A 27820-nucleotide genomic window follows, 5' to 3' on the forward strand; every position below is an offset into this window, starting at 1 on the left:
TTTGATTGTCTAGATCTGAAAGAGGCACATTAAGGTCACCCATTATTATAACTTTACTATGTATTTCTCCTTCTAAATTGATTAGATTTTCTTTTAAATATTTAGACATTATTGACATATATATATATATATAGACATATATTGATTCTTGATTGAGTAATGACCTATAATGCCTTTAAGTAAACTCTCCTGTTTACTTTTTATAATTTATTTTTTGTAATCTTATCTGAAATCATAGTTATTGTATGCCTTATTTTGTTCCCCTCAATTAAACTGAAATAAATACAATAGATATTACTCCATGCTCTCACTTTAACTATCTGTGAATCTCTGTTTCAAGTATTTTTCTTATAAACAACGAAGTGTTGGATTATGTTTTCTAGTTCTTTCTGTTCTCCTTTTCTATTTGTGGGTAAATTAGCTCTATTCCGGTAGTTTTGAGATTTTTAAATTTCTGTTTTTCTCCATCTTCTTTTTACTTCTCTTTGTCCTAATCTGTCTCATTTCAAAGGAAAATGATATGGTAAAAGAAAGGGAATTTGCCTGACACTGGGATCTTTTTTTTATATGTTCTTTACCTCATGAGAATATACAATCTGTGATGGCAGAGATCCCTTTTTCTTTTTTTTTTTTTTTTTTTTTTTTTTTTTAGCTCCAACACTTAGCACAGTGCCTAAAAGATAATAAAAGCTTTAATAAATGCTGCTTGATTTATTGTTCTCGAGTCTGCTTAATTCAGTCTTTATCAGTTTCCATTTCTCTGAATTATTCATTTATTATTTCTTATGGAATAATTATATTTCATTACATTTTTATAACAGTCTATTTAACCATTATATAATAGTTATATACTTACTCTCCCACCCCTTTTTTGCTATCACAAAAAAGTACTGCTGTGAATATCTTGATATGCATGTGGTCTTTCTTTGCCTTTTACCCCATTGAGATATATGCTCAGTGATGTATCTGCTTAGTAAGAAGAGATGATTTTTCTCACATATGTCTTTTACATTTTAATATTCCCTCCACAGAATTTGCACACAAGAGATATCTATGAAACATTTGCTCTGGCCACTTTCCAATGAAGGAAAATATTTTCCAAATGCCATGCTTTCTCAAAGTGCTGCTATTTCATAAAACATGGTCGAAAAACAATAGCCAATCTGTGGACAAAGCTGTTCAGCACTTCTCTCCCTGGTATCATCATTTGGATAATCTCCTTTGAACTTTACTTATCCACATAATCACTCTGATAAGAAGTAATATTGCATGGATAACTCCCTAATAGAATTGGCTACATTTCATGATGAAAGGGAGATTTATTGGAGTAGGAAAAGATGGTAGTCAAAATAGAGATAACCCTCCTTCAGGAGGCAACTACCTCTTTAGCAAGTGAGTATTCTGGAATGAGAGTGACTAATCTCAATATTAATCTTGATTTTCCATGGAGAAAATTATAAAAAAAAATATGACATTCTATCAACTGTCACTTGGGTTTAGTGAAAAGTGCAGGCATTTTATTTAAATGTTGCTCTTTCCTTCAGTGCATTTTTTGTTCCAATAATATCTTATTATATATAAAAATATCAAACATATTATTACATATCAAAAATATCTTATTTTGTGACATTTTATGGCAACCTTCATTTTTCTAAATTTCCCCTTTCTAATCCCTTGTTTTGTTCTCACCAACCCAAAGAAATGTATTTTCTCTGTGTGGATATTATATTTACTTATCTGAAGGGATGTGCTAATAATTTTTTGACCAGTTCTTTCAGGAGGTTCACACACTTTTAAGCTTAATCTGAACAATTGAGATTTTCTCTATCATTTTCTTAAGTCTAGAAAGCAACAAAATGATAAATCAAAGCCAGGATTTGAAACGTTTGCCCATTTCCAAGGTATAAATATTCACAATGAAAATTTAACAGTACACTTTTGTGAGCTGATTTTATCTGTCTCTACCAGTCCCTGCATCAGTGTACTTGTCATGACTTGCCAAGAAAATATAAGGTCCTTGACAGCAAGCATTGTTTTATTTTTGTCATTATACCTCTATGCCTGGCATAGAGCTTTGCAAATAGTAGAAACTGGTTGAATGTCTGATTATTTAAAATACTCAGGAGGACTTTTATATCAATTGTATCACTGAAGAGTATAGTGTATAAGAAGAAGGAGGACATGTGCAAAAATGTTTATAGTGGCAAGGAACTGGAAACTGAATGGATGCCCATCAGTTGGGGAATGGCTGAATAAGTTATGGTACATGAATGTAACAGAATTTGACTGTTCTATAAGAAATAATCAATGGGATGATTTCAAAAAGGCCTGAAGATACTTACATGAACTGATACTAAGTGAAGTGAGTAAAACCAAGAGAACATTGTGTGCAGCAACAAGCAGATTATTTGATGATCAACTGTGATGGACTTGATTCTTTCAAATAATGAATTCAATTTCAATAGACTTGTGATGGAGAGAGCCATCTATATCCAGAAAGAGGATTATGGGAATTGAATATGGATCACACCATAGATTTTCACCTTTGTTATTGTTGTTTACTTGCTTTTTTTCTTTCTCATTTTTTTTTTTTTGCTTTTTGATCTGATTTTTCTTGTGCAGCATGATAAATGTGGAAATATGTACAGAAGAATTGCTTATATTTAACCAATATTGGATTACTTGCTGTCTAGGGGAGGGGATTGGGGGAAAGAGAGGGAGAAAATTTTAGAACACAAGGTTTTGCAAGAGTGAATGTTGAAAACTATGTATGTGTTTTGAAAATAAAAAGCTATTATTAAAAACATTATAGTAAAAAAAAAAAAAAAGAGGAGGCAACATAATATGGTGAAAAAAACCATGAACTAGGAACCATGAGTCACTAATTAGCAATGTTAGCTAGCTGTATGCTAGTAATACTAACTAGTTCTGTGTTAGTGATGTTGACTAGCTATGTATTAATGACACTAATTTTTGGCATTAGTGATGGCAACTAGCTGTGTTACTAATGTTAAATAACTTCATTAGTAATACTAACTGGCTGTGTGTTAGTGATCTTAACTAGCTGCATCAATATACTAATTAGCTGTGTGTTAGTGACACTAACTAGATGTGTGTTAATGAAACTATCTACATTAGTAAACTTACTGTATGTTAGTTATACTACCTAGTTGTCTGACTGCTTATTCTTTCATATCACTTTATTTCACTTAATCCAGCTCTACCACTTGTTAGCTGTGTGACTTTGAATGAGTTACTTTCTTCATCTATAAAAAAGGGATTTGAATTGGATGACTTCTATGGTTTTTTTCAAACTCCATGAGCCTCTTACTCTACAATCCCAGTTTTCTTATTTGTAAAGCAAAGGGATTAGATTAAATGATGTATGCTATCCTTTCCTCATCTCAAGTTCTACAGCTCTGATGTAGCCAGTTTGAGGGGCTTAGCCTTTCTCCAAAAGATGGTCTCTGATCTAACCAGGCCCACTTCTCCTACTTGTTGTATGCCTCTCATTTTGGGGAATCTTTCAGTCTTATCTCCCTGTGTGTCTCCTTATCTATGACATAGAGCTGGGAAATCACTCAGACAAACCTGAACAGGAACAATACTTTTCCTGTAAAACCCTTGGATCTCTTCAGCATCCCCTAGATTCCCTGATAGAGTCATAATTATAGAACTGTAATAAGAAACCACATTTAGGGGTACCTTCTTTTAACCATTGTTTTTCCTGCACTAGAACCAAGCCCACTCTAGATTCTGTTTGTGTCCTCTCCCCCATTAACTTCATGCCTTTCACTATTGCTCATTAAGTGACATTGCCTTCCATTTTTAGTTAAATGAGCCTTTTATGTGTAAAGTCCCTTTCAGTCCAGAATTCCTCAGAATCTGTGTCCTGAAGGTGGATTTTGACATTAGCAAGAGTCTCAGTTCTGAGTGAAACTGATTTTATTTCTGAAATATATTTTCTGAAATTCTGGGTATTTGATAGTCTAACATTAGCAGCAGAACTGTACTTCTTGATGCTTTCTATAATGTTTCTTTCATTTTTCTTTTCTGTTTCTCATGCTTCTAGAAATGGATAGCTATGAATGAAAATCTACTTTTCTGGAGAAAGATGAGCTTTCTTTTTTGCTTCATGTTGAAAGTTAAAAACTATTACAGTTTTCTATCAAAACATGGTGAAGTGAACAGTGTTGGGCTTCAAGTCAGGAAGACCTGAGATGAAATCTTGCCTTAAACAATTATGGTTATGACCCTGGGCAAATGATTTGACTTCTTTTAACCTCATTTTCCTGAACTATAAAATGGGACTATTAATAACAACTGCTTTATGAGACTATTGTGAGGATCAACTCGGATAAAATATGCTAAGAATTTTTCAAACTTTTAATCATTCTATAAATTTTAACTATATTTTATTTGGGTCTTTGATACCTTCTAAAGCCAACTACTTTTTTGTTAGTCTCTTAAATCACAAGCATTTTATCTCCTGTTGAGAGCATCCTTTGGAGGCTATCCAATGCTGCTCTTCCATGAATGATCCACTGGGATCATTCTTGGAGCCCTGTCAAGATTCCAGCCTACTTGGATTATCAACCATGAAAAACCTTTTAGTCCTCTGTTCTGGGTATGATGACTAATTCATGTATTTTGCCTCTGCAACATGGCTAGGAATTGATTTTAAATATGCTGACTTAGTGCCTTCCCTCCCCCTCCTCCCTTTATTTCTGATATGGGCTTCAAAAACATTTTTCTATAATATGCTTTTAAGCTGACAGAAGGCATAAATTGGTAGTAATTTTTGTACAAATGTTGTCAATTAACATATGCAAGTATTTGGACAGCACAATCCAGAGGGATCGCAGGTGTAATCTTGAAAAATAAATGCATGTTTTAATGTGCAAATATTCCACCACCATTTAATGTCTTGTAAAAAAAAAAAGAATGAAATTACTCATGGAAAATACTTTCCAGTATTGACTATCATTCATGAAAAGGATTATGCTAAAAAACACATATGCTGCTCTGCTTTCTTTTTACAACATGTATACTCTCTTTCTGAACGAACACTAATCTACGTCAGTCCCAAAGCACTGATAGAAATGAAGCAGCCATCAAGGCAGAGATGCTCATCTGTCATCAATGGCATGTGTTCTATCATGGAAAGAAAGAGGATCAAATAGTCTTTCATAAAATCCTAGATTTCTAGATTGACATCAATCTCTGGGAAAGTACCAGAAGCAATTCCAGAGTAATTTTTCACAAAAAGTCAGTTCTTCATCAACACACAATCTATGACAAAACAAACTGACAACTAAGATCTAACCACTTCTTTGGAAAATATTCAACTCAATTCTATTCGATTCAGAAAACACTAATTACTGAGTGCCAAATAGTAATATTTTCCTTATTCCATCACCAATCTTCTCCAGGTCATTCTATGTAGTTGTGAATAACAAAATCATAGGATTTGTTCATAGTTGGAAGGGGCTTCAAAGGTCATTTAGCTTACACTGACTATGAACAAAAAAAATGCTCTACAACAAAATCAGCAAATATTTAAGTGCCTACTGTGTGCTAGATACCATCCTATGTACTAAAAATACAAATACAAAGAATGACAATGTGACTGTTCTCAAACAGCTTAAAATATAACATAACTGGCAAGTGCTTATCTAGTCTTCACTTGAAGATATCTGGTGAGTGGAGAAACTATTATTCCAAATCATTCCATACTGTGTTTGTAAGCTCTAATCAGTAAAAATTATTTTTAATTATTTATAAAATAAATTTATAAAATTATTGCGAAAAAAATTGCAACTTTGCACTTGCCTAATTTTTCTCATTAGGGTCAAGTATACTAAATGTAATCCTTCCTCCCAATAAGCAACCTTGGACAATCATCATAATGTCCTACTCCAAGATTAACATCCTACTCCATAACCAAAAAGCATGAATTTAAAGCCTGGTCATCCTCTCCTGAATGCTCTCCAGATTATTAAAGACCTTCCTAAAATGTGGCACCCAAAATAAAACATAATAGTTTATATAAATTCTAGAAAGACAGTGTGGTAAATTGGGTAGAGAGAGCCAGAATCAGAGCCTGAAAAACCTGAATTCAAGTCCTTTCACAATCTGATATTATATGAGCCTATATCGGACACTGGATTTCTCAGGACTCAGCTATAATAGCTAATAATAAAATTAATAAAATAAATATTATAAATTATTGAGATTGCTAATCTACAGTGATCCAGGTCTAATTAGGGTAATATACAGAGGCACTCTCATCTCTATTTCTCACACTGTGTCTTTCTTGATATAGCCTAAAATTTATTTTTTAAATTTAAAAAAATTAATTCAATTTTTAAAAAAGATGTCTCTTCCTGTTGTCTCACATTGAGCTTGCAATCCAATAAAATCACCAGATGGTTTTAGAATCATGTTTTTGAGAACCCCATAATCATTACAGAATCAAAATTGTGTGAACCAAGGGATAATATGGTAAACAAATGATGTATAGATAGAATGCTATATATTACCTATAATGACTTGCATGAAGGAAGTAGCACAAGAGATATTAACTAGGACAAAATAATGAATTACTTAATTAGTAGTTAAACAAATATCTATTACATGCTTACTGTGGGCACTATGGTAAATACTGATGAGCAAAGAAGCAAAGAAGTGACAAAGTTTAAAAACAAATGTTAAAAATTGTTTTACATGTAACATGGGAAAATATTAAATTAAAAGTGATACATATTTAAGTTACAGGTTGCTGAGAGACAATTGAATTCTAGATCAATGCTTCAATGAATATGGCTTCCTCCCATCACTGAAACAATCCAGACTAATAGGAGGACCCAATGCATTGAAACATAATTCAGTATTGGTTCTGGATTTTCTTTTTAGCTTACCTGATATAAATTAAGCTCCATTGTTAATATTCAGCAAATATATGGTTTTTTAACCTGATTGAGCCTATAGAGTGGCTTAGAGTTCAAAAATTTGAGTAATTTGAATATGCTCACAGAGCTAGTGGAAGAAAGGCAGGTCTTTTTGACTCCAAGACCATCAATCAGTCAATCAGTAAGCATTAATTTAAGTACTTTTAGGAGGGATAATGGTAATGGTAATAATGGTAAGATCCATCATCATTGAGGCTATTCTTATTTTCTTTTCTATCTTCTTGGCTCTAAGCATTTATAAATCACCTACTATGAATAGACATCATGGCATATTTTGAGGATACAAATACAAAAGCAAGAAAATCCTATCTCCAAAGGACTTATATTTTAACTACTATACCATATTTCCTCTATCATGTTAATGTATATGTACTTGTATAAATATATATATGCAGTGTATATATGAACATACATACTAACCAGGAAAAGAACAATTTGAAAAATTCATTTTGCTGGATGTTGACCATGAATCTGTCCGATGATTGATTGTCCCATTCCTCTTCTATCATTTTCCTATGTGATTTGTATTCAGGAACATCTTAATGGCATGTGAATGGCATAACATTTAATTGAAATTAAACCATGTTAATGTGTAAGCATTTCTGTGACCAGACCTACCATTTGCCCAGCAATTGTTCCTAAAAAAAAAAAAAAATACTTGATGCCTAGGAGTGGCTCAAGAAAATATTAAAATTTCCAAACAGTTCAGAAGTAACTATATTTATCCAGCAGAATAGTTCTGAATATGCTATAGCTAATGATGAAAGGGCCAGGTGCTCATTTCTCTCACCCATGCTCTTATATTCATCACACTGTAATGATATTGGGTATACCCTTAAACTAAGACAATAATGTATCCTAGACTCTTCTTGGATTCTCTTTAGTTCAAAATCTTGTATACTTTGCCAATATAAAGTCACTGGCTTCACAATCTGAGAATCTGTTTTTAAGTTATAGGGATACTATTTACTATTCCCTGTCCCTCTCTGAGTCAGTTTCCCTATATATAAAATGGAGATTCAATTCAGTTTAATCTAGTTAGTATTTAACAAGTGCTTATTATGTGAATGGTAACTGTGTAACTGTGGTGTAACTGTGGTGGAGTGGATAGAGAGCTAACCTCCGAGTCAAAAATCCTTTCTCTGAAACATATTGACTATGTGATCACAAGCAAGTCTTAATCTCTCAGTGCCTTTGAGCAATTTGGCAAGTCCATGTATAACAACAGAGTAAATGCTGATCTGCATTGGCAGAGAGATTTTTCTCTCCAGGAGTTCTCTATGATCTTGAAATCATAGATCTAGTCCAAAAAATATTTAAGGCACTGTTAGGGATGTTCATAGAATCATTGGTTTAGAACTGGACATGAAGATAGCAATAAAATTGTTTTTGATAGACCATACTCCATGGTATGTGCAGGATTTCCCCTTTATTCAGGAAGTCTGGGGCTTTAACCTCTTGTTAGGGGAGCTGTAGAGAAGATTCTTGGTCAGGTACAGATTAGAGAAAGCTAGGTTCTAATGTCTGTATGAATGTGAATAAAACATTTGGTTTTCATCTCTCTGATGTACTTCTCCCTTTTTTAGTTTTAATAATGCCTTGTATTTTTATATCACAGTCATTAGAAGACCTAGCATGTACCCCCATAATCACTTAGTGACAAGCAAAAAACATTTAGCAAAACTGACTAATAAAGCAATATCTCTTATCCGCATCTGTTTAGGCAACAAGTAATGCCCTTCATGTGTAATATTGTGAATTATAGTTGTTCATGTTTATGTCTTAAGAGGCAATGTCAGATAATGGATAAAGTACTGGACATGAAATCTGGAAAATCTCTCACAATTTTAACCTGGTCAGGTACTTAACATCTCCAGCAATTCTAAAGAACTCAAGGTATAGTGGGGCTCTGATTTGCCTCGGCAGAGGGATTTTTTCCCTCTCTCTTACAAAAATCACAGGTCATTGGTATGTCTAAGTCTTTCTAAAGTGTGGTTTCCCCAGGTCTACTTCTGTGTTCCATATGCTATAGAAGCTTAATGAATATTGGTTAAATTGATTGAATATCTAGGCAAAATCTACTACAATTGGTAGAGACGTGGTAAACCTCTCGGAGAATTTGGTTGGAATTTTTCTGCTCTTCTCTGATAATGGGCCGCTACTGAAACATCCTTTCCTATCTCTCTGCAGAGGAAGTCACCTGAAATCTGAAACCATAATCTGCAAAAGAAACTTCCAAATACAAAGGATATATAATTCAATTGACTTTGCTAGAATGAAAAAAAAAACCAACAATTGGTTTTCTTATTCTCCATGTGGCCTTCGGTTTTTCCTCAGAGTTTCTGCTAGTATTTGGAAACCAGGTAAGCGATCGACTCTCCCATGGATTTTTGTGTGTTAATGAAGTTGGTTTTTATTGTTGAGCAGAACTTGCTTCATCATATGTAGTATTAGCTCATGTTAATTTTAGAACTTTACCACTAAATTATTCAGCCTGGCCTAAGATCAGTCCACCTGAAAAGTGTTGACTGAGTATCCTTTTTTAAACAGTGCTTTAGTTAGAAAGACATTAAAATTTTAATTTTCATAAAGACCAGAGGCACATAGGTTTGGTTGCATGAGGCTTTCTAGGCAGTAGCAATGGGGAAATAGCCACAATAAACACTTCACGTGATGTTCTAATATTTTACATTAGAGCTCCGACTCGGCACACCCCAGGGATGTGAAATGTGCTTTAAGAAAGGCCGTAAGCCGCCAGTCAATGCCTGGCAGGATGATTTATGAAATGGAGCTCCCGAGTGTTGTTTGTTTCTTCTCAGCCCAAACTGCATGAGTTATTTCAACTATATCTGAGGGAGAGGGGGCCGGATACAGAGCTTTACACCCTGCGGATGACCAATAAATGCTTGTTGCCGGAATGACTAACTCCTGATTGCTGGATTCTTCAGAGTTCTGTTTTGTGATATTGGTTTCATGTGGCTCCTGCAGCTTTATGAACAATTACTCCCATTTGCCCTCCCCAAATTGAAAGATATTGGTGATTGTCATCTTTCGGGGCTAGAAATGAAACTGCTGGTTACCTGAATCTTGGTTCTCCTCCTCAGCAGGGCTAGTGTGTGAAGTGACTCAGGTGTTTTACTTTGCAGGATCCCCACTAGAAAAGACAAGAAACCAATAAATGATGTTCAGAAAGTGAAAGAATTAGGGGAGAAGCAAGGGAAGAAGAAAATGTATCTAAGTTATCATTTCTTATATTTGACCAGACAAGAGATTGTTTGAAAAAAGCAGAAATTATAAACTGAAGATGAATAGGAAATAAAGCACTCCCCAAGACCCCCAAACTAGTGCGATCATAGGCTGTGTTTTAAAGAGCAAAATATCTAGAGCAAAGTGGATTCTAATTTCACTGCATTCGGTCCTGGTCATACAATGTCTGAAATATTACTTTCACTTTTGGATGCCACATTTTGGGAAGGATATTGACAAGCCTTCTAAAAGTGTCCTCTATAATGGAGAAGATGAGGGAGAATGACTTAAACTATATCAAATGAAAATCAGTTGAAGGAAATGCTGATGCTGAAATGAAAAAAGCTTTAAGAGGGAGATAATTGTCATCTTCAAAATTGAAAGGATTTCCTGCAGAAGAATTTGCCCTGTCCATTGGGTCCTAGAGGCCACAACTAAAAATAATAGGTGGAAAACCCAGAGGGTTAGTTTTTGATTTTGGTGGAAGAAAAATATTTTCTATAATAATTAGAATGATGCAAAAATGGAGTGGGCTACCTCATTTCATAATGAGTCTCCTCTCTCCCAGGTCTTTAAGCAAAAGAAAGATGATTAGTTGTTAGGGATGTCACAATGGAGATTTTTTAGTCAAATATGGACTTAAAGGCTTCTAAAGTCTCTTCCACCTTGAAATTTTTGTTTCCACATATGAACATCACTGAAAATATCAGTTTCATGATCACCCCCTCTTGTATTAATTGTATAATTTCTTTCATTTAACAAAAGGCTAGGACTTCTAAAGACTATCTTTGCACCATTCTATTTTGATATCCTTGAATCATACATTAGGTTCAGATTGCACTCATTCCTAGTCTATTATATTATCTATAGTATGTCATGAAATAATCCTTGAAACACGCTGATATATCTTAATGATCTCTGACTAACAGATAATGATATAAAGAAAGAAGTACTGCAGTTGGATCCAAGGACTCTCATGAACTTATGATCTATGTGACCTCTGGGCCTTAAGTTTTTATACTATAACATTGAGGAAATAAATTGAATGACCTTCTCAGGATCTTTCCAGTTCTAAATTAGTTATTGTATGAGTTCCCTTTAATCTAGGAAATATATGGATTCATTAAAAGTCCATGAAAATTCTAGTGGAGGATCAAATAGCCATAGCCCTCCATATTTTAAGGATCTTCCTCTCTTCTGCCATCACAGATCACAAGTCCTTAGGCACCCATTAGATCAAGAGTTTTTAGCCTAAGATTTATGAGTTTTTTATTGATAACCATTTCAATTTGTTGGTGTTCTTTGTAATTTCATACACCTTATTTTGTGCATTTAAAAATGCATTCATGCATCATTCTGAAAAGAAATTCACAGACTTTACCAGACTGCTAAAGACAAAAAAAAAGCCTAGAACCTCTCAATTCAAAGGTCTTTGAGAATTGTTCTGGCTAGCAACTCATCCCACTGCAGCCAAGTTGGGGATGAGTGTCTTTGAACTTGGTTAGTTGCATCAAGATGTTATTAAGAGCTTGTGCTTCATGGAGATAGTCATTCAGGAGCCCAGAGACCCCTCCACACCTTGATGAGGTATTAGAAGAAGCCTTCAGTGAAAGACCTAGAGTTCAAATAATCTTTATTCTTTGTACAACCCTCAGGCCTAAGTATAATATTTGGGTAAATATATAATAATAATAGCTTTCCCCCAAACAGTGAGCTATTCAAACGCAGTGAATAGACAATAAACTGGACCCTGAATCAAATTGAAATCTGGATTGCCATTGGGAAATTGACAACATCCAAAGATATAGCTTTTTAAAAAAACAATGTTTGTCAATTGATATTAAATGGCTACATGTCATAGAATTCCCCAATGTCTGAAGAATTCAATTTACAATTCATCCCAAAAGTTAATAGTAGAAAACATGGCAGAAGAAAGTGGACTATGTATTGTGTTTCAACTTAAGAATTATTGGAGAGAAACAAAATAAAGATTTATTATCAGAAAGATACCTGGACATAAAAGGTAACCCAAAGGGCAGCCTGCTTGCCCCAATAGGATCCACAGAATGTCAAGAAATTGAGAGGAAGGCCTCTTGGGTAGAGGTTTCAGGGGAGGTTTTGGACAAGAGATACATAGGATGAAGAGATATAGATGGATTGCAATCTGCCCAGCTGGGGGGAGTGTCTACATCAGTAACATCACAGAGCTATTGAAGAATCAAAGTGAGTTACACAAAATTAGTTTTGATGCCATGGGTTTTTTTTTTAAGTATTAAGGCCGCTTATTATGCCTTGTATTTATTCTCTCAGTCTATTCAGTCACACTCTTTGTTGTGGCAGATGTTTTGATATGAAAGGCACACAACACTGCCTTTGAGTGTAGAAGGTGTTTTCACAATGGGAAATAGTATCGGGAAAAGTTTCAGCCATTAAAAAAGAAATGAATAGCTTTCACTTTTTGTTAGTTTCATCAGAAGTAAAAAAAATATATATTAATTCATTGGTTTCTAGAAAATGCAACTAAATAGCAATCATTTGGTGTCAGGAAGACCCAAGTTCAAATCCTGCCTCAGATATGTATTAGCAATGTAATCCTTGGAAAATCACTTAAACTTTCTCATAATTTTCATCATCTGTGAAAGAAGGAAAATATTAGCACTTACTTCACAGTTGTAGGGATCAGATGGGATTATGTATGAAGTGTTTTGCTAAGCTTAAGAAACAATCTAAATACTAATATTATTAACACATCTGCTAGTTCACTCTGGAGCCATCTGTGTTACATAGATGCATCCAGATCCCAATTTACAGTCTAGGAGACTGGGGAGGAGGAAAAACATTTATACAAGTAATTATTACAAAAAAAGGGAGTATGATAAATGAGAGAAATTCCTGGCAGAATGTAATCAGAAATCTGAAAAAGGAGAAGGCACTTTCAACTAGAGAAAGGATCAAGAAAGGGAGAAATATGGAATAGTGAAATCAATTCTTGATCTGGTTTTTGAGTTCTGAGTTCAAGCCATAGCTCTGCATTCACTGCTTGGACAAACTTTGTAAAAATCATTTAATCTCTCTGGACCTCAGTTTTCACATGTAAAATGAGAGAGTTGGATCAAATGACTTTCAAGTTGTCTTTTAATTTCAAATCTGTGATCCTATGATCTACTAAAGGGTTCATGGGGGAAGTAGAACTTGATTTGAGGCCTGAAGGAGGAGGAGAATTTCAGTAAATGAAAATGAGACTGGTGTAGACCAGTCCTGGGGCATAGAGAGAACAAAAATGAAAAAGTATAGGACAAGAAGTGAATTGGTCAAGTTGAACAACCTCCCTAGTCATCACTTTCCTCCTATACAAAAATGAAGGATTAGATTAGAGGGAGGGAGGGAGAGAGAGAGGAAGGCGGGAAGGAAGGAAGGAAGGAAGGAAGGAAGGAAGGAAGGAAGGAAGGAAGGAAGGAAGGAAGGAAGGAAGGAAGGAAGGAAAGAAGGAAGGAAGGAAGGAAGGAAGGAAGGAAGGAAGGAATTGTCTAGAATTTATAGATTCTAATCTCTTAAACACTACATTTGAAGTCAGGACAACCTGGCTTATAAGACTGAGCCAACCACTTGCTCGTTGTGTGACTTTAGGTAAATTTCTTAATTTCTCTGTATTTCAATTTTCTTATTTGCAAAATGGAGATTTTTTTTATTTCAAAGAGTCCTTCCAGCTTTGAATCCATGATTTTAGGATATTTGTCCTTTAATTTAAATACTTCTCCCATTCTCCAGGATTTTTCAGATCTCACTGGTGGTTACTCCTCAGTGTGTGGTTCAGTTTTCAAGCCTGCCCTTTTGTGTAGTTTACTGACCTAATAATTTGAACTCATTCTCAAAGGTAGTTAGAATCTTCTTAACTATCTATGTATCTGGGGTATCAAATCCCAGTTAGAATTTTGGTCTGGTCCTTTGTAGTTCAAAGAGGCCTCTCCTTGGCAGAAAAATAAAATAAGAGTTGAACAGTTGTGATAATGATAATAGCTACCATTTATATAGTATCTAATGGTTAGTCTAGAAAAAAAGAGAGCTTGAGAAGGAAGCATTTAAAGGGAAGATAAAGTTAGTAAATGAGCTTTAATGGTATTAAAGAGGTCGTTGACACTTACATTCTAAAAAGCAACAAGATATACACTGAAATTGAAAGGACACAAGCCTAACTGTTAGAACGGTGTCAGAGAGCACATAGACAACAGAAAGCTAGATGAGAAGAGAGAATAAATGCATTTAAGTCTGTAGTAAGGTATTTAATTACACCTGTAGTTTATTTTTCTTTCACTTACTCTTTCTAGGATAGTTCCTGATTTATAAATAGAAAGTAGTCGTTTATTGTCTGAGAAAATGTATTCTGAAACTAAAAAAAGCCAGTAGAGAATAAGGAAAACTCTAATTTGATCTTCCTAAAACTCACATCTGACCACGTCACTTTCTCCCCCAACCCTACCCCCATTCAATAAAATCCAGTGATTCCTTATCATCTCCAGGATTAAATATAAAATCCTTTCTTTGACATTCAAAGTCCTCATAACTAGGCCCCCTCCTACCTTCCCAATATTTTTAACCTCAGTCACCCCCATGTATTCCACAATGCACATTTGCTGGTCATTTTCCGTTGCTTCACCAATGCATCCTACCTCCCAACTTTGGGCATATTTATTGCTGAAATTATTTCCCTCCTTATTTTTGTCTTTGAGCTTTCCTGGGTTTCCTTCATGTACCAACTAAAACCTCAAATTATGCAATAAGGTTTTCCTGATCTTATTTAACTATAGAGTCTTTCTTCTATTGTCTATCTTCCTTTATCCTGTATGTAGCTTGTTCATACCTAATTGAATCCCCCATTAGACTGTGGGTTCCTTAAAAGTAGGAACAATCTTCTGCCTTTTTTTTTTGTATCTCCAATACTTGGTACATAACAAGCATTTAATAAATTCTTTTTTATGACTGGTTATACTACGTATCATACCCCTACTTTTTAAATTTTTAAGCAAAATCGAAAATTAATTTTCCCCATTGTGTCTATACTTTCATGATCTCTTCCTCATTGTAACCCACCTGAGAGGCATAGTACAGTACTCTTGAGGCACAGAAATACCATTAGAGATCTTGTTTTTCAAATGTAACCATTTCAACCAACTTCAAACCATTTTTGATAACAGAAACATAATGCTCAATTCATCATTGTTACTTAGGGCTTTGCCTACATCTTGCCAGATGTCCAACTGAAAACTAAGCTTCCTTATTTGCCTGGATAGTTCTCTTGAACCTTGAAAAATCTTGAATTTTGCCCTCATCAAAGGCAAAATCTAATGAATCATATGGACTTAGTGCTGAAGACAAAGGATAAAAAGGAACAATGTCATATACAAGGTTCTTAAGAATACAAAGCAGATGAAAACTTTATTCCTATAGGGGGAAGACAGGATGTATCAAGAGGTTTGGTCTGATTTTAGAAAGTCAAGTGTAAAATGGATTAATCACCCACCCTCTATGAACCTCAGTTTCCTTCTCTGTCAAGTGAGGGAATTGCAATAAATTGGATGATGTCTAATTAATTTTATTAATTAATCTTTTATCTAATTTATTAAAACCAGTTTTTTCCTTGCCATGTAGCCATATCAGTTGTTAATCAACAAGCATTTATTAAGTGCCTATTATGTACTAGCTACATCATGAGAGATAGGAGGGTATAAAGATGTGAATACAAACATGAGACCGTTCTTGATCTTTTGTAAGCTCCTAGTACATGTTTATAATCTACCAGAGGAATACTTTGTTTACATGGATAATTGAAAATAGAAATATTGAAGAGCAACGCTCAACTAGATAGGTATTAGAAGCTAACAACTAGGGAAATAAGAAAAGCTTTTTTTTTAATGAGAAAGAAAGTAGCACATGAGCTGAAACTTGAAGGGAACTAGGGGTTCCATTCTGAGAGGGAGAGAGGAAGGAAGAAATGAACAAAGGAAGGAATGAATGAATGAACAAAGGCTTTTTAAGTGCTTACTATATGCTAAGCACTGAGAATACAAACTTTTAAACAGGACAGTCTCTGTTGTCAAGGAGCTCACATTCTATCTAATCAGGAAGATAATTCACAAAAAAAAAAACTTCAGATATCGTGATCCTTAAAGTGCAATGACAAAGCAGGTAGTAGGGATTCTTCTTTAATGGGATTTTCACTGGTAAAATCATATGATATTGAACAATTTAATAGGGCTTTAGTGACAAGAACTTTTTCTGAGTCTTCAAAAGATGTGACTGTAGTATCCATAAAAGCAGTTGCCAGCCTGTATCCCCAAAGGAATTGCTTCCCAAGATGATTTCTGTTGTGGGGACCCAAAGCTCTTGGATTCAGAGTCCTGGATTGTCTCCATTAGGGTATGAGAGAAATGATGATCAAGGTGATGATGAGGGTTTGACTTGTCTGTCACATACCACCTCCTGTGTCTCCTTCAGGGTGCCCCAATTCTTCAGCTAGATTGGCTCTCCTGTCCTGTATGTGGCAGTTGGTGGGGATGGCTGAGCTTTGTTCCAAACAAGTTACTTCCCCAGATCAGGATTAGGCTAGAAGCAGGTCATGTCAGGTGGGGATGTGGATATTGTGGTTACATGTGTCAGTGACAACCTGCTAGCAGCTGCTACTTGTGGTGATGAGGAAGGTAGACCCCTTCTTCACTACAATTTATTCCATCATGGGTGGCTGTGAGTGCTGGTCTGGAAGCAGGTTTAATAGTTTGGGGAAGGGTAGTGCATTATAATTCCCAAGAATCTTGGGTCTAGGGTCATGAGCTATCTCCCTCAGGGTCTGCTGGGAGACAGTGATCAATCAAGGTGATTGCAGTTATGTGGCTTGCCTGTCACATGCTGCATCCTATCTCTCCCCCCAGCATGCTAGGGAAATGACATAGTCAGACTTGTGCTTTAAGAAAATAAATTTCATGACTATATAGAGAATGAATTGGAGAAGGAAAAGTCTGAGAAATAATAATTAAGAAGCTATAGTATTATAATATGCAAGTGAGGAGTGTTCAAGGGCCTCAACAAAGATGGTTGTAATGTTAATAAAGATACTCCACTATCCTTAGAATATAAATTTTGAATTGTTCTGTGCTGAGCCTGATTCAACTGAGTGATGCTCCTTTGCCTGAATTACCTGAGTACCCCTGGAAGCTCCCACATCCAACATCTCAGCATCCATGACCCAAACATCCCAGCACTCCTGGAGCTCCAGCATCTAGCATCTTAGCATCCATGAGCAAAGCATCCCAATACCCTGAAGCTTCACTACCCAGCCTCTCAGCATCCATTATCCAAAATTCCCGCTGCTTTGGCGCTGCAGTATCCAGCATCTCATCATCCCTAGAGCTCCACCATCCAGATTCTAAGCACCGCAGCATACCTGGAGCTCACTGCAGTTGCTTTGTACTCAGGGGATGTGGAAGTGATGTCAATAGACTAAGTCTTTAGTCACTTGAGTCTTGGATAAGGTTTCAGTACCTTTTAAGAAAACAGCGACCTAAACTTTGTGAGGGAGTAGAGATAAATTAGGATATTATTCCTATCAAAGAAGTATTTCCAAGAATAGCAAAGACAGTGCTAAGTGGACTATAATACACTACCACAATGATTGGTACATGAGAAGTCCTGTAAAAGACATCATCCAGAAACTCTCAAAAACCATGGTCTCTCATAACAAAAGCAATGAATGCCAGATTGTGCTGCCCTGGTGCCAGACCTCCAGAAAGCCTGTAAGATACAGGATAGCTCCGCAGTGAAGAAATAATGAAGGGAGAACCCACACCAATGGAATCCCTCTCCCACTGAGCCACTGCTTCTCTCATGCAGATACTTAACAATGTCCGTGTTGCCAAAGAACAAGGTGACTTATTCAGGAACTGTTTTCAGCCCCTGCTGATGTTAAACAGACAGCTTCTGAGCTCGAGGAATATTTTCTCTTTTGTTTCCAAGGCAAACGCAGACGTGACTTTGGTTTGATGTTATAATTATTTTTTTTCTAGTTGGTAGCTATTTTTAAACAAGTTCCTATCATTTGTGCCTGCATGTTAACCTCAGTGAAGATTTTCACAAGGTAGGTACTCCAATTATTTTTTTCCAATCCTTTAATTGTTTTAATTAGAAAATCTATGAGAATTAATTGATATAGGTATCATGCTCCTCAAAATTATATCCCACTGCCTATTGAACACAAGACTTTAATCACAATATTGAATAATTTGCACCAAATTTCTTTGAGTCATGGAGTGTGTACATTCTAGAAACAGAAATAAAAGAAGATGAACTGGAAAATACCTTGTCCTACATAGTGAAACCCAGAGGTTATTATCATCAGCTCTTCTTCCCCTCCTATTTCTTATATCCAAGCAATTACCAAGTCCTGTGGATGCTGCCTCCCCAGCATCCCTGCACCTCTCCGTGAACCACTGCTACCTGGACCAACATAAGGCCTTCTCAATGTCTGCCTGATCTACTGCGGTCCCTACACACCTGATCTTCCTGTTGGCTTCTGATTTCCAACACTCCAGTAGACACCTGTGCTTTCAGCCAAATGAACATTCCCATTAATGATGCCACATGTGCCTGCCCATGCTCTTATCCTAAAAAGCTACCACAGGCCCTATGCATCTTCTGTGCATTCTGTTGACTGTGTGGGGGATCATGAAGGCTGTAGATTAGTTGTAGTAAAAGAACTTGGACTTTGGAGACAGAGGATCTGCCTGTTTCTGCTTATCTCTGTGACCTTAGATGTAGTACCTGGGAAGTCAGAGAGATCTGCATTCAAATCTGGCTTCAGACTGTTGTTAGCTGTGTGATCCTGGCTAAGTCATTTAACCTCTTTCAACTCATTATTAGATGCAATTATCACATTGCCCTGTGAGGTATGGTATTATCCACCATTGATGATAGCACCAACTTCACCAGATTGTTATGAAGAGCCAGTGAGATAACTTACATAAAGCACCTTGCAGCTGTTAAAACTCTACAAAATGTGAACTAATATTGTTGATTTGTTGTTTTTACTATTATTTCATTGTGACTTGGACCACAGTATGTAAAATGGGAAGGGCTAGGGTAGACCTCTAACCATCAATACCTCACTCTTACTTTGTGATCAATTCATCTCTTTTTTTCCTTCTAGTCTTATATTCCTCTGATGTCATCCCATTGCTTCTTGTGCATCTGTAGAAAGCTTCCACTCTATCCCCTTCAAACCCATGTGTTTTCCAGACTAAACTCTCTTGTGCTTAGATCTGGTCATATCAATAATACTAAAAGTAATCAGTAATTCTCTATTGAAATTTAAATAAAAAAATATTTTCCTTTCATTTAAGACCTTCCACAGTCTAGTATCATACTCCTTTTCCCTTCATGCTTCACAACCCCATTCTCCAGGTAAAGTGTGTCTTGAACAGATCCTCTATTATTCCTTCATCAATATCTTTTTCACACTGTTTTCTATACCAGAATTTCTATTCTTTAAACACACACACACACAACTTTACATTTCATTTCATTGTATCCCTTTAAAAAAATTTAACTTTGTACATATATATTATTTATTTTTTACATCTCCATTTCTATATTGTTTATATAACTATGTATATATGTGTATACACATATACATACTGTTGTTGAGTCATTATTTAGTCATGTCTGACTTTCTGTGATCCCATTTGGGGTATTCTTGGCAGAGCAGTGGGTCATTTTCTTCTCCAGCTCATTTTACAAATAAGGAAACTAAGACAAACAGGGTTAACTTGCTAAAAGTCACATAGCTAGTAAGTGTCTGCTTTCAATTCCAAGGTGCTATCCACTGTGTGACTCATCTACCCTACATATATGTACATACATATAAATATATATACATATATTTCCTTCCTCACTTCCTTCTTTAGAGAACCAGCCCCTCTAAAATCAACCATATCTGACAATATTCTATGAGGTTCCACACTGATACTTCCCCACCTATTAATAAAAAGTAAAGAATGTCCATTTTCTTATCTTTCTTAGGACCATAACTGGTCATTATATATTCTTTGTTCTTTCCATTTACATTGATGTAATGGGTGTTGTATCTTATTTCCCCAATTCTGTTTATCTTAAATTAACATCTATTCACATGTCTTAGGCAAAACCACAGAATTTAAGAATTGAAAGAGTTCAGTGATCACCTACCTACTCAAATGTCCTCATTTTACTTATGAAAAAACTGAAGCATAAAGTGACCAAATGATACCCATCTCCCAAGATCACAGAAGTGATAAGTAAAGGAGCCAGAATTTAAACATGGTCTCTGAGGAAAGGAACTTTTCATTTTTGTCTTTGTATTCCAAGCACCTAGCTCGATGCATTGAATGGAGGAGGTCCTCAATAAATATGGGTGAAATTGAATTTTATTCTTATGCTGGAATTCTCTTGCCTTCCTCCTAATGCTCCCTAGATAGAAAACTTCCCTTTATTTCCAGAGTTATCTTCAACCATTGCTTCTTTTAATTCAGTTTTCAGGATATCAACACAGAGACTTAAGTTGTTCTTTGTGGGTGATATGGCAGGGTATGTGAGACAGAACCAAGGGTGTGTTGATAAATGTTTAATAGTTGGCTCTTTGGGGAAGAAATGTGCACAGGATACACCTTTTAAAGAATTGAATCTGCCTTATCAGCACTTTCTCTATCATTAGACAATCAACAAAACAATAAATTGAACTTTGATAGAATTTGCTGATTTTCAAGAAAGAAATTCTCACATTGAAAATTTAACAATTAGTTCTTGCATGTCAGTTCAAGATGGCTTCAGTCCAGCCTCAGATAAAACAAGTTCTGCCAGTTCCTTTGTTTGGTTCGACAAGTAGAACCTCCTGGGAGCCATCTTTATATCTAGTTGCAAAATTAAAGCATCATTTAGTCTCAAAGGCTGCTTTCCAATAAGGAGTCTCTTTAAGTCCAAATAGCTATTTTTGATAACTCAATTTAATGACTATATGACATCAAAAATCAACACTTAATAAATAAAAAAGGAAATATAGTCTCAATTATCCACTAGATAATATTAATTAAGCTCTTACTACATTCAACTATAGGACAGCTAAGTGGCACAATGGATAGAGTGACAGACCTGGAGTCAGGAAGACTCATCTTCCTTACCTCAAATCTGATCTCAGATACTAGCTGTATGACTCTGGTCAAGTCATTTAACTCTGTTTGCTTCTGCTCCTGACCTCTAGAATGAACTGAAGAAGGAAATGGCAAACCATTCCACTATCTTTGCCAAGAAAAAACCAAGTGAAGTCATGAAGAGTCGGACACAACTGAAAAATAACTGAACAGCAACAAAAAACAAACAAAACAAAAACATGTTTGCTAAAAGTATGCACTTCTATCATGAGGAGAATGAAAGATTCTTGTAGGGAAACTGTGGGTATTTATCAAGCTCTGAAACACTAGCATGAGATGGATTCTTGATGATATCGATGATTTTTTAAATCAAAATTCCAGTCTATACAAGAAAAACTAAATGAATGAAAAGACCTATTTTCTATGAAATAAAAACTTTGATGACCAATTCATTGAATTCTTGCATTATTGTATATATTTGAGACAGAAACAGCTGGCAAATGGAGAATGAATTGAGCCTAGAACTGAATAGTATTTAGGGAAGGTGGTGGACTTTTAATGATCTCCAATTGTTCCACAATGTTTTACTGCCATCACTCTATGGCTGCAGAGCTAAAAATATTATGACCTTTGAGGAGGCAAAGCTTCAGGAAACCCCAAATACAATGGGGGAAAGCTTATTGAGCAAAGTAGGCTACAGCAGATTTGTTGTCATGCTGGGTACATTAGAAATAAGGTGAAGTCTAATACTAAGGAGATGTTTGGTTCAAAAAGGAGGTGAACCAGTGACTTAATGAGGGCAAAAGTCAACATATGGATATCGTGAGTACTGTCCTGTAAAATGTAAACTCCAAGGCTTCCAGCACATTGGATGGATAATTTACAAAGGATTTACAGAAGAACATGCACAAGAATTATAAATGGGAAGACAGGGATGGGATGAAGAATCTAAAAAATTCACCAAAATATTAGAGCCATCACTAGGAATTCTGGTGCCCAGGAAAAAATAATTTTAGAGTAAGAAGAGGATATATGTATGGCATCTGTATTATACTTCCTTAAAAGTAAGATTATGTGTATTTTAATATATTTAATATATGTTGGGTTACTTGCCATTTAGAGGAGGAAGCGAAGGGAAAGGAAGGGAAAATTTGGAACACAAGGTCTTGCAAAGGTCAGTGTTGAAAAATTATCCATACATATGTTTTGAAAATAAAAGGCTTTAATAAAAAAAATATAGTGAACCTGGAGTAACTTGGAGTAAATTGTATAAATCAATTTGTTTCTTTCATCTTTAGTCTGTCATCTGTAAAATGGGAATAGAAATAGCATCAATTTTAAAGGATTGTTGTGAAAATTAAATCAAAATAATAAATGTAAATTCTGTCTTTTATTATTATTACCACTAACTGTTCTATTAGAAGATGTGGCTCCAAATGCTTATTACTATCTAATATGACAGAATGAGGCAATGGTCCTTTATACATACATGCACACGAGGGAAAGAAAGACAGACAGAGGCAGAGAGAGAGAGAGAGAAACAGAGACATAAAGAGAGGCATACATACATACACAGAGAGAAAGAGAGAGACACATCCACAGATACAGACACAGAGACAGAGAGAAGCATTTTGTCACTGAGCACTGTTAGCTTTGCATGATCTGGAGACTCTTTTTTTTTATGTTTTTTTTTATTTTATTTTATTTAATAATAACTTTGTATTGACAAAATCCATGCCAGGATAATTTTTATACAACATTATCCCTTGCAATCGCTTATGTTTTGTTTTTTTCCCCTCCCTCCCTCCACCCCCCCCAAGATGGCAAGCAGTCCTATATATGTTAAATATGTTGCAGTATATCCTAGATACAATACATATTTGCAGAACCGAACAGTTCTCCCGCTGCACAGGGAGAATTGGATTCAGAAGGTAAAAATAACTCGGAAAGAAAATCAAAAATGCAAATAGTTCACATTCATTTCCCAGTATTCCTTCTTTGGGTATAGCTGTTTCTGTCCATCATTTATCCATTGAAACTCAGTTAAGTCTCTTTGTCATAGAAATCCACTTCCATCAGAATACATCCTCATACAATATCGTTGTCGAAGTGTATAATGATCTCCTGGTTCTGCTCATCTCACTTAGCATCAGTCCATGTAGGTCTCTCCAAGCCTCTCTGTATTCATCCTGCTGGTCATTCCTTACAGAGCAATAATATTCCATAACATTCATATACCACAATTTACCCAGCCATTCTCCAATTGATGGGCATCCATTCATTTTCCAGTTTCTAGCCACTACAAACAGGGCTGCTACAAACATTTTGGCACATACAGGTCCCTTTCCCTTTCTTAGTATCTCTTTGGGGTATAAGCCCAATAGAAACACTGCTGGATCAAAGGGTATGCACAGTTTGATAACTTTTTGGGCATAATTCCAGATTGCTGATCTGGAGACTCTTAAGTGCCATTATTTTTTCCATAGAATACACTGTGGTTTAGGAATACTCACCAAAACAATATCAAGAATCAAATCTAAGAGACTTTATAGGCAAGCTTTGATCTCTATATGATTAGTGAACATTTTTCTCAAATATAGCTTTTTTTTTTCTTTTTTAGGATTAGGGCCCATTTTAAGAATTGCTTGGTTGAAACGTTTCTTTGAAGTGTTGTGATTTTTTAAAAATTCAGTTTTTAAAATCATGTCCAGAGCTGTAACTAGGAATTCTGATGCCCAGGAAAATTCATTTAAGGGTAAGAGGTAGGGAATATAGAGAACAGTTTGCCTTGATTGGGTCATGATAAGAGATGGAGTGACCCACATAACAGATAGTCCATCCTATGACAAAGGGAAGTATAGAATGGGGGGAGTAGTGGAAATGAAAGATTTAAGAGAGTTCCCAAGGTAAGAAGAGCACACTTGGGTATGATGTCATATAGCATAAGGCTAGTGGGGGACTTCTACTTACAAGAGCATATTGCACTAAGAAGAGTGCAATGGAGAGAAAGTCCCCCAAACCATCATATTGGCTCCTAGCTAAAGGTATTAATTGCCCTAATCCAGTTATAGTTCTGATAAACACCTAAACACCCATAGAGATTACTAGTCAGAAGTCCTTATTGCATGCCTTTGGATTTCGTTGTGAGTCAAAGTTAGGAAAAGAGCAATAGTAGACACTAGGAAGATGAAATTATTTGCCCAGGTCAAGAAATCAATTAATAGAGCTAGCAGGAGATTCTATTTTGCTTATATTGCTAATAAAGTTGGGGAAAAAACACTTAGTACTAGAGGAAAAAAAATTTAAGAAAAAGAATAGAATTGGTAATTTCTTTTTATACCAGATGAAAGTTGGTTTCTTTTTAACATCCCTAATTTGACTCTTGCCCTCCATAGATTCTTCCCAAGTAGGTTAAGTGAATCTGTGCATACAGCACTGAGAGTAGCCTTGAAGACAAGAAGAAATCTTGGTTTGGGGAATAAAACCTTTTGCCTAAAATGTAAAAACATCTGTTTGTGATTCTAGTTTGGGAGTTCAGGGACAACAGGAGAGACATGTTTGGCTTACCTGAGAGTAAGAGTTTGCATTAATATTCCTCTGGCATTTAGTCTCCCAATCATATAGTGCTCAGTAGCAAAATACTTCTCCTCCTTTCCTCCCTTCCTCTTTTCCTCCTACCTTCCTCCCTCTCTTCTTCTCTCCCTCCCTCCTTCTCTCTCTCCCTCCCTTCTTCTCTCTCTCTCCTTCTCTCTGTATTTTTCTCTCTCCCTCCTTCCCCCCTCTCTCTCTAGCCCCACCTCTCCCCTCTCTCCCTCCCCCCTCTCTCTCTGTTTTTCTCTCTCTCCCTTCTTTCCTCCCTCTCTCCCTCCTTCTGTGTGTATATGTGTGTTTCTCTGTCTTTGTCTCTGTATATATGTGTCTGTCTCTTCTATCTCTCTGTCTAACTCTCTGTCTTCCTCTCCCCCAAATCTTTTTTTCATAGCTGCATTTAACACCTCTCCTTAGGTAAGTTCTCCTTAGATAAATATAAAGTCACTGAACAATCAAAAGAAGAATTTGCTGAATATTTTTGGCATTTCTTCTATACCTTATGAAATCAAGATTGAGAGTTCTCTTATCTTTTTCTCTCATCCCCCAAATATTTTTAAACTGAATAATTTTGGTATAAGCTAACATATAACTATTCTAAAAAAAAATTACTTTCCTTGTACAATACCTGAAGGGTAATACATGGTTGGTTCTATACCAATCTCATTACTCATGACCCTATCTCCAAAGGGTCTGTTCACAGAATAACAGAACTTCAGAACTAGATAAGACCCAGAGGCATCTGAAAGAATGTATACTATACATTCTCAATGTACATTGAGAGCAAGAATTGATTCATTGTTTCATTTTTATTGTCTTTGTACCCTCAAAGTGTTTGACAAATGGTAGATCCTTAATAATATTTTTGTTTGTTGATTTGTTTGTTGATTGCTCTAATCCAATCCATGCCTTTTCAAGAGTCCCTCTATAATACACCAAGTAATCTGCTAATATTTTCTCCATCTTCACTTTGGCCTCTTTGAAACATTTGATATTATTTATCAACATCTCTTCCTAGAAATTCTGTGGGGTTTTTTGGTGACACTACTCTCTCATGGTTCTTTTTCGACTTGCCTAATCTCTCTTCTCAGTCTCCTTTGCTGGATTTTCATGCATGTTATGCTCCCTAACTGCACTAATACCCTAAAATTGTCTGAGACTCCTCTGTCCACTACTCTTCCCTCTTTACACTGATTTGTGATCTTATTAACTTTTATGATTTTAATCATCTCTATGCTGATGACTCCCAAATTTTGATTTTCAGACCTCCTCTCTCCTAAATTTCAATACATTATCTGCTCCCTAGTAGAGATTTCAAACTGGGTGACCTATTTGAAACATCTCACATTCATAATGCTTAAAACAACTTATTATAAACCCTCCGTCCAAAATTAGGCATATTCTGACTGTCCCCATTTCCGTGGAGGACACTATCATCCTTCCAGATACTGTGGTTCCTTATCTTAGTGTCATCCTCAAGCTCCCTACACTCACTCAGACCATGTATCCATCCAATCCGTTGCTGAATTTTATTGTTTTCACTTCAACAATATCTCTTACAAGACATTAATTTCTTGTCACTTACAAATGTACCAGTCTAATTCACCTCTCATCGTCTTTTGCTCAGGCTATTGAAATAGCCATTGGATTGATTTTTTCAATAAATCTTTCACTCAGCAGTGAAAACGATTGTTCCCAAAGCACAATTCTGACCACATCACTTTCCTACTCAATAAAATCTAGTGGCTTCATATTACATATAGAATAAAGTGTAATTCTCCTATTTGATATTCAAGTCCCTTTACAACATACCATCTAATTCCCTTTCCAGCCTTATTGTACATTACTACCCTATGCACAAAATGTGTTCTGGCCAAACTGACCTTTTTGCTCTGCTTTATATATTGCACTCCATCCTCCACCTCTGGATCTTTGCACTTGTCCCCCATACAAGGAATTCCCTCCATGCCCACTTCTAATTCTCAGAATCTTTAATTTCCATCAAGGAAATATCTTAAACCTTCTTTTCTTATCCTAAAAAACTTCTATGTTCTTTCACCCTCCTCCCCTTAATCTGATGAGAAATGGGAAAGAAATAAATAGATAGATAAATGGAGATAAAGATGGATGGATGTATGGATAGATAGATAGATGGATGAATGGCTGGCTGGATGGATAGATAGATAGATAGATAGAGCTAGAGAAGGAGTGGAGAACTTCTGACCTATGGGCCATATAAAACCTGCAAAAAATTTTTGGTTTGTTCCTGCCAAGGCAACCCCAAGAAATGATGAATTGCAAGCTTGGTACAACAATCTCGCATTGCTTGAATTTTTAAACTGATAATTTTGTATGGCCTGCAATTGATGTTATAAATATCCAAATGGCCTTCAGCAGAAAAAAGGCTCCCCATCTCTGATATAGATAGATAGATACACACACACATACATATAAATACTTTATGTGTGTGTGTGTTTATGTGTATATAGGTATACTAGCAGCTAGGTGCTGTAAATATAGCAATAGGTCTGGAGTCAAGAAACCCTGACTTCAAATTTGAACTCACCCCTTGCTATATGTGTTACCCTAGGCAATTCACTTAACCCTGTTTACCTCAGTTACCTCTTCTGTAAAATGAGCTAGAGAAGGAAATGGAAAAAAACATTCCATCATTCTTGCCAAGGAAATCTCAAATGGGATCACAAAAAGCCAGACATGATTAAAAAATTGTGTGTGTGTGTGTGTGTGTGTGTGTGTGTGTGTACACAGACATACAGATTACCTTAAACTCTAAGATGAAGGTCTTTTTTCAAATTTGTCTTTATACTCTCATACCTAGCACAATGC

General features: G+C 35.7%; 1 long non-coding RNA gene across 1 annotated transcript in view; it reads left to right on the forward strand.

Moving 5' to 3' along the window:
* Positions 1–9166: 9166 nt before the first annotated feature.
* The window catches only part of LOC127552913 (uncharacterized), a 239524-nt gene continuing 220870 nt past the window's right edge, over positions 9167–27820 (forward strand). The window contains exon 1 of the long non-coding RNA XR_007951612.1: positions 9167–9334. This is a non-coding gene — a long non-coding RNA (uncharacterized LOC127552913). The remainder of the gene's footprint in view (positions 9335–27820) is intronic.

This window comes from Antechinus flavipes, chromosome 3, assembly GCF_016432865.1.
Source record: "Antechinus flavipes isolate AdamAnt ecotype Samford, QLD, Australia chromosome 3, AdamAnt_v2, whole genome shotgun sequence".
NCBI classification, from domain to species: Eukaryota; Metazoa; Chordata; class Mammalia; order Dasyuromorphia; family Dasyuridae; genus Antechinus; species Antechinus flavipes.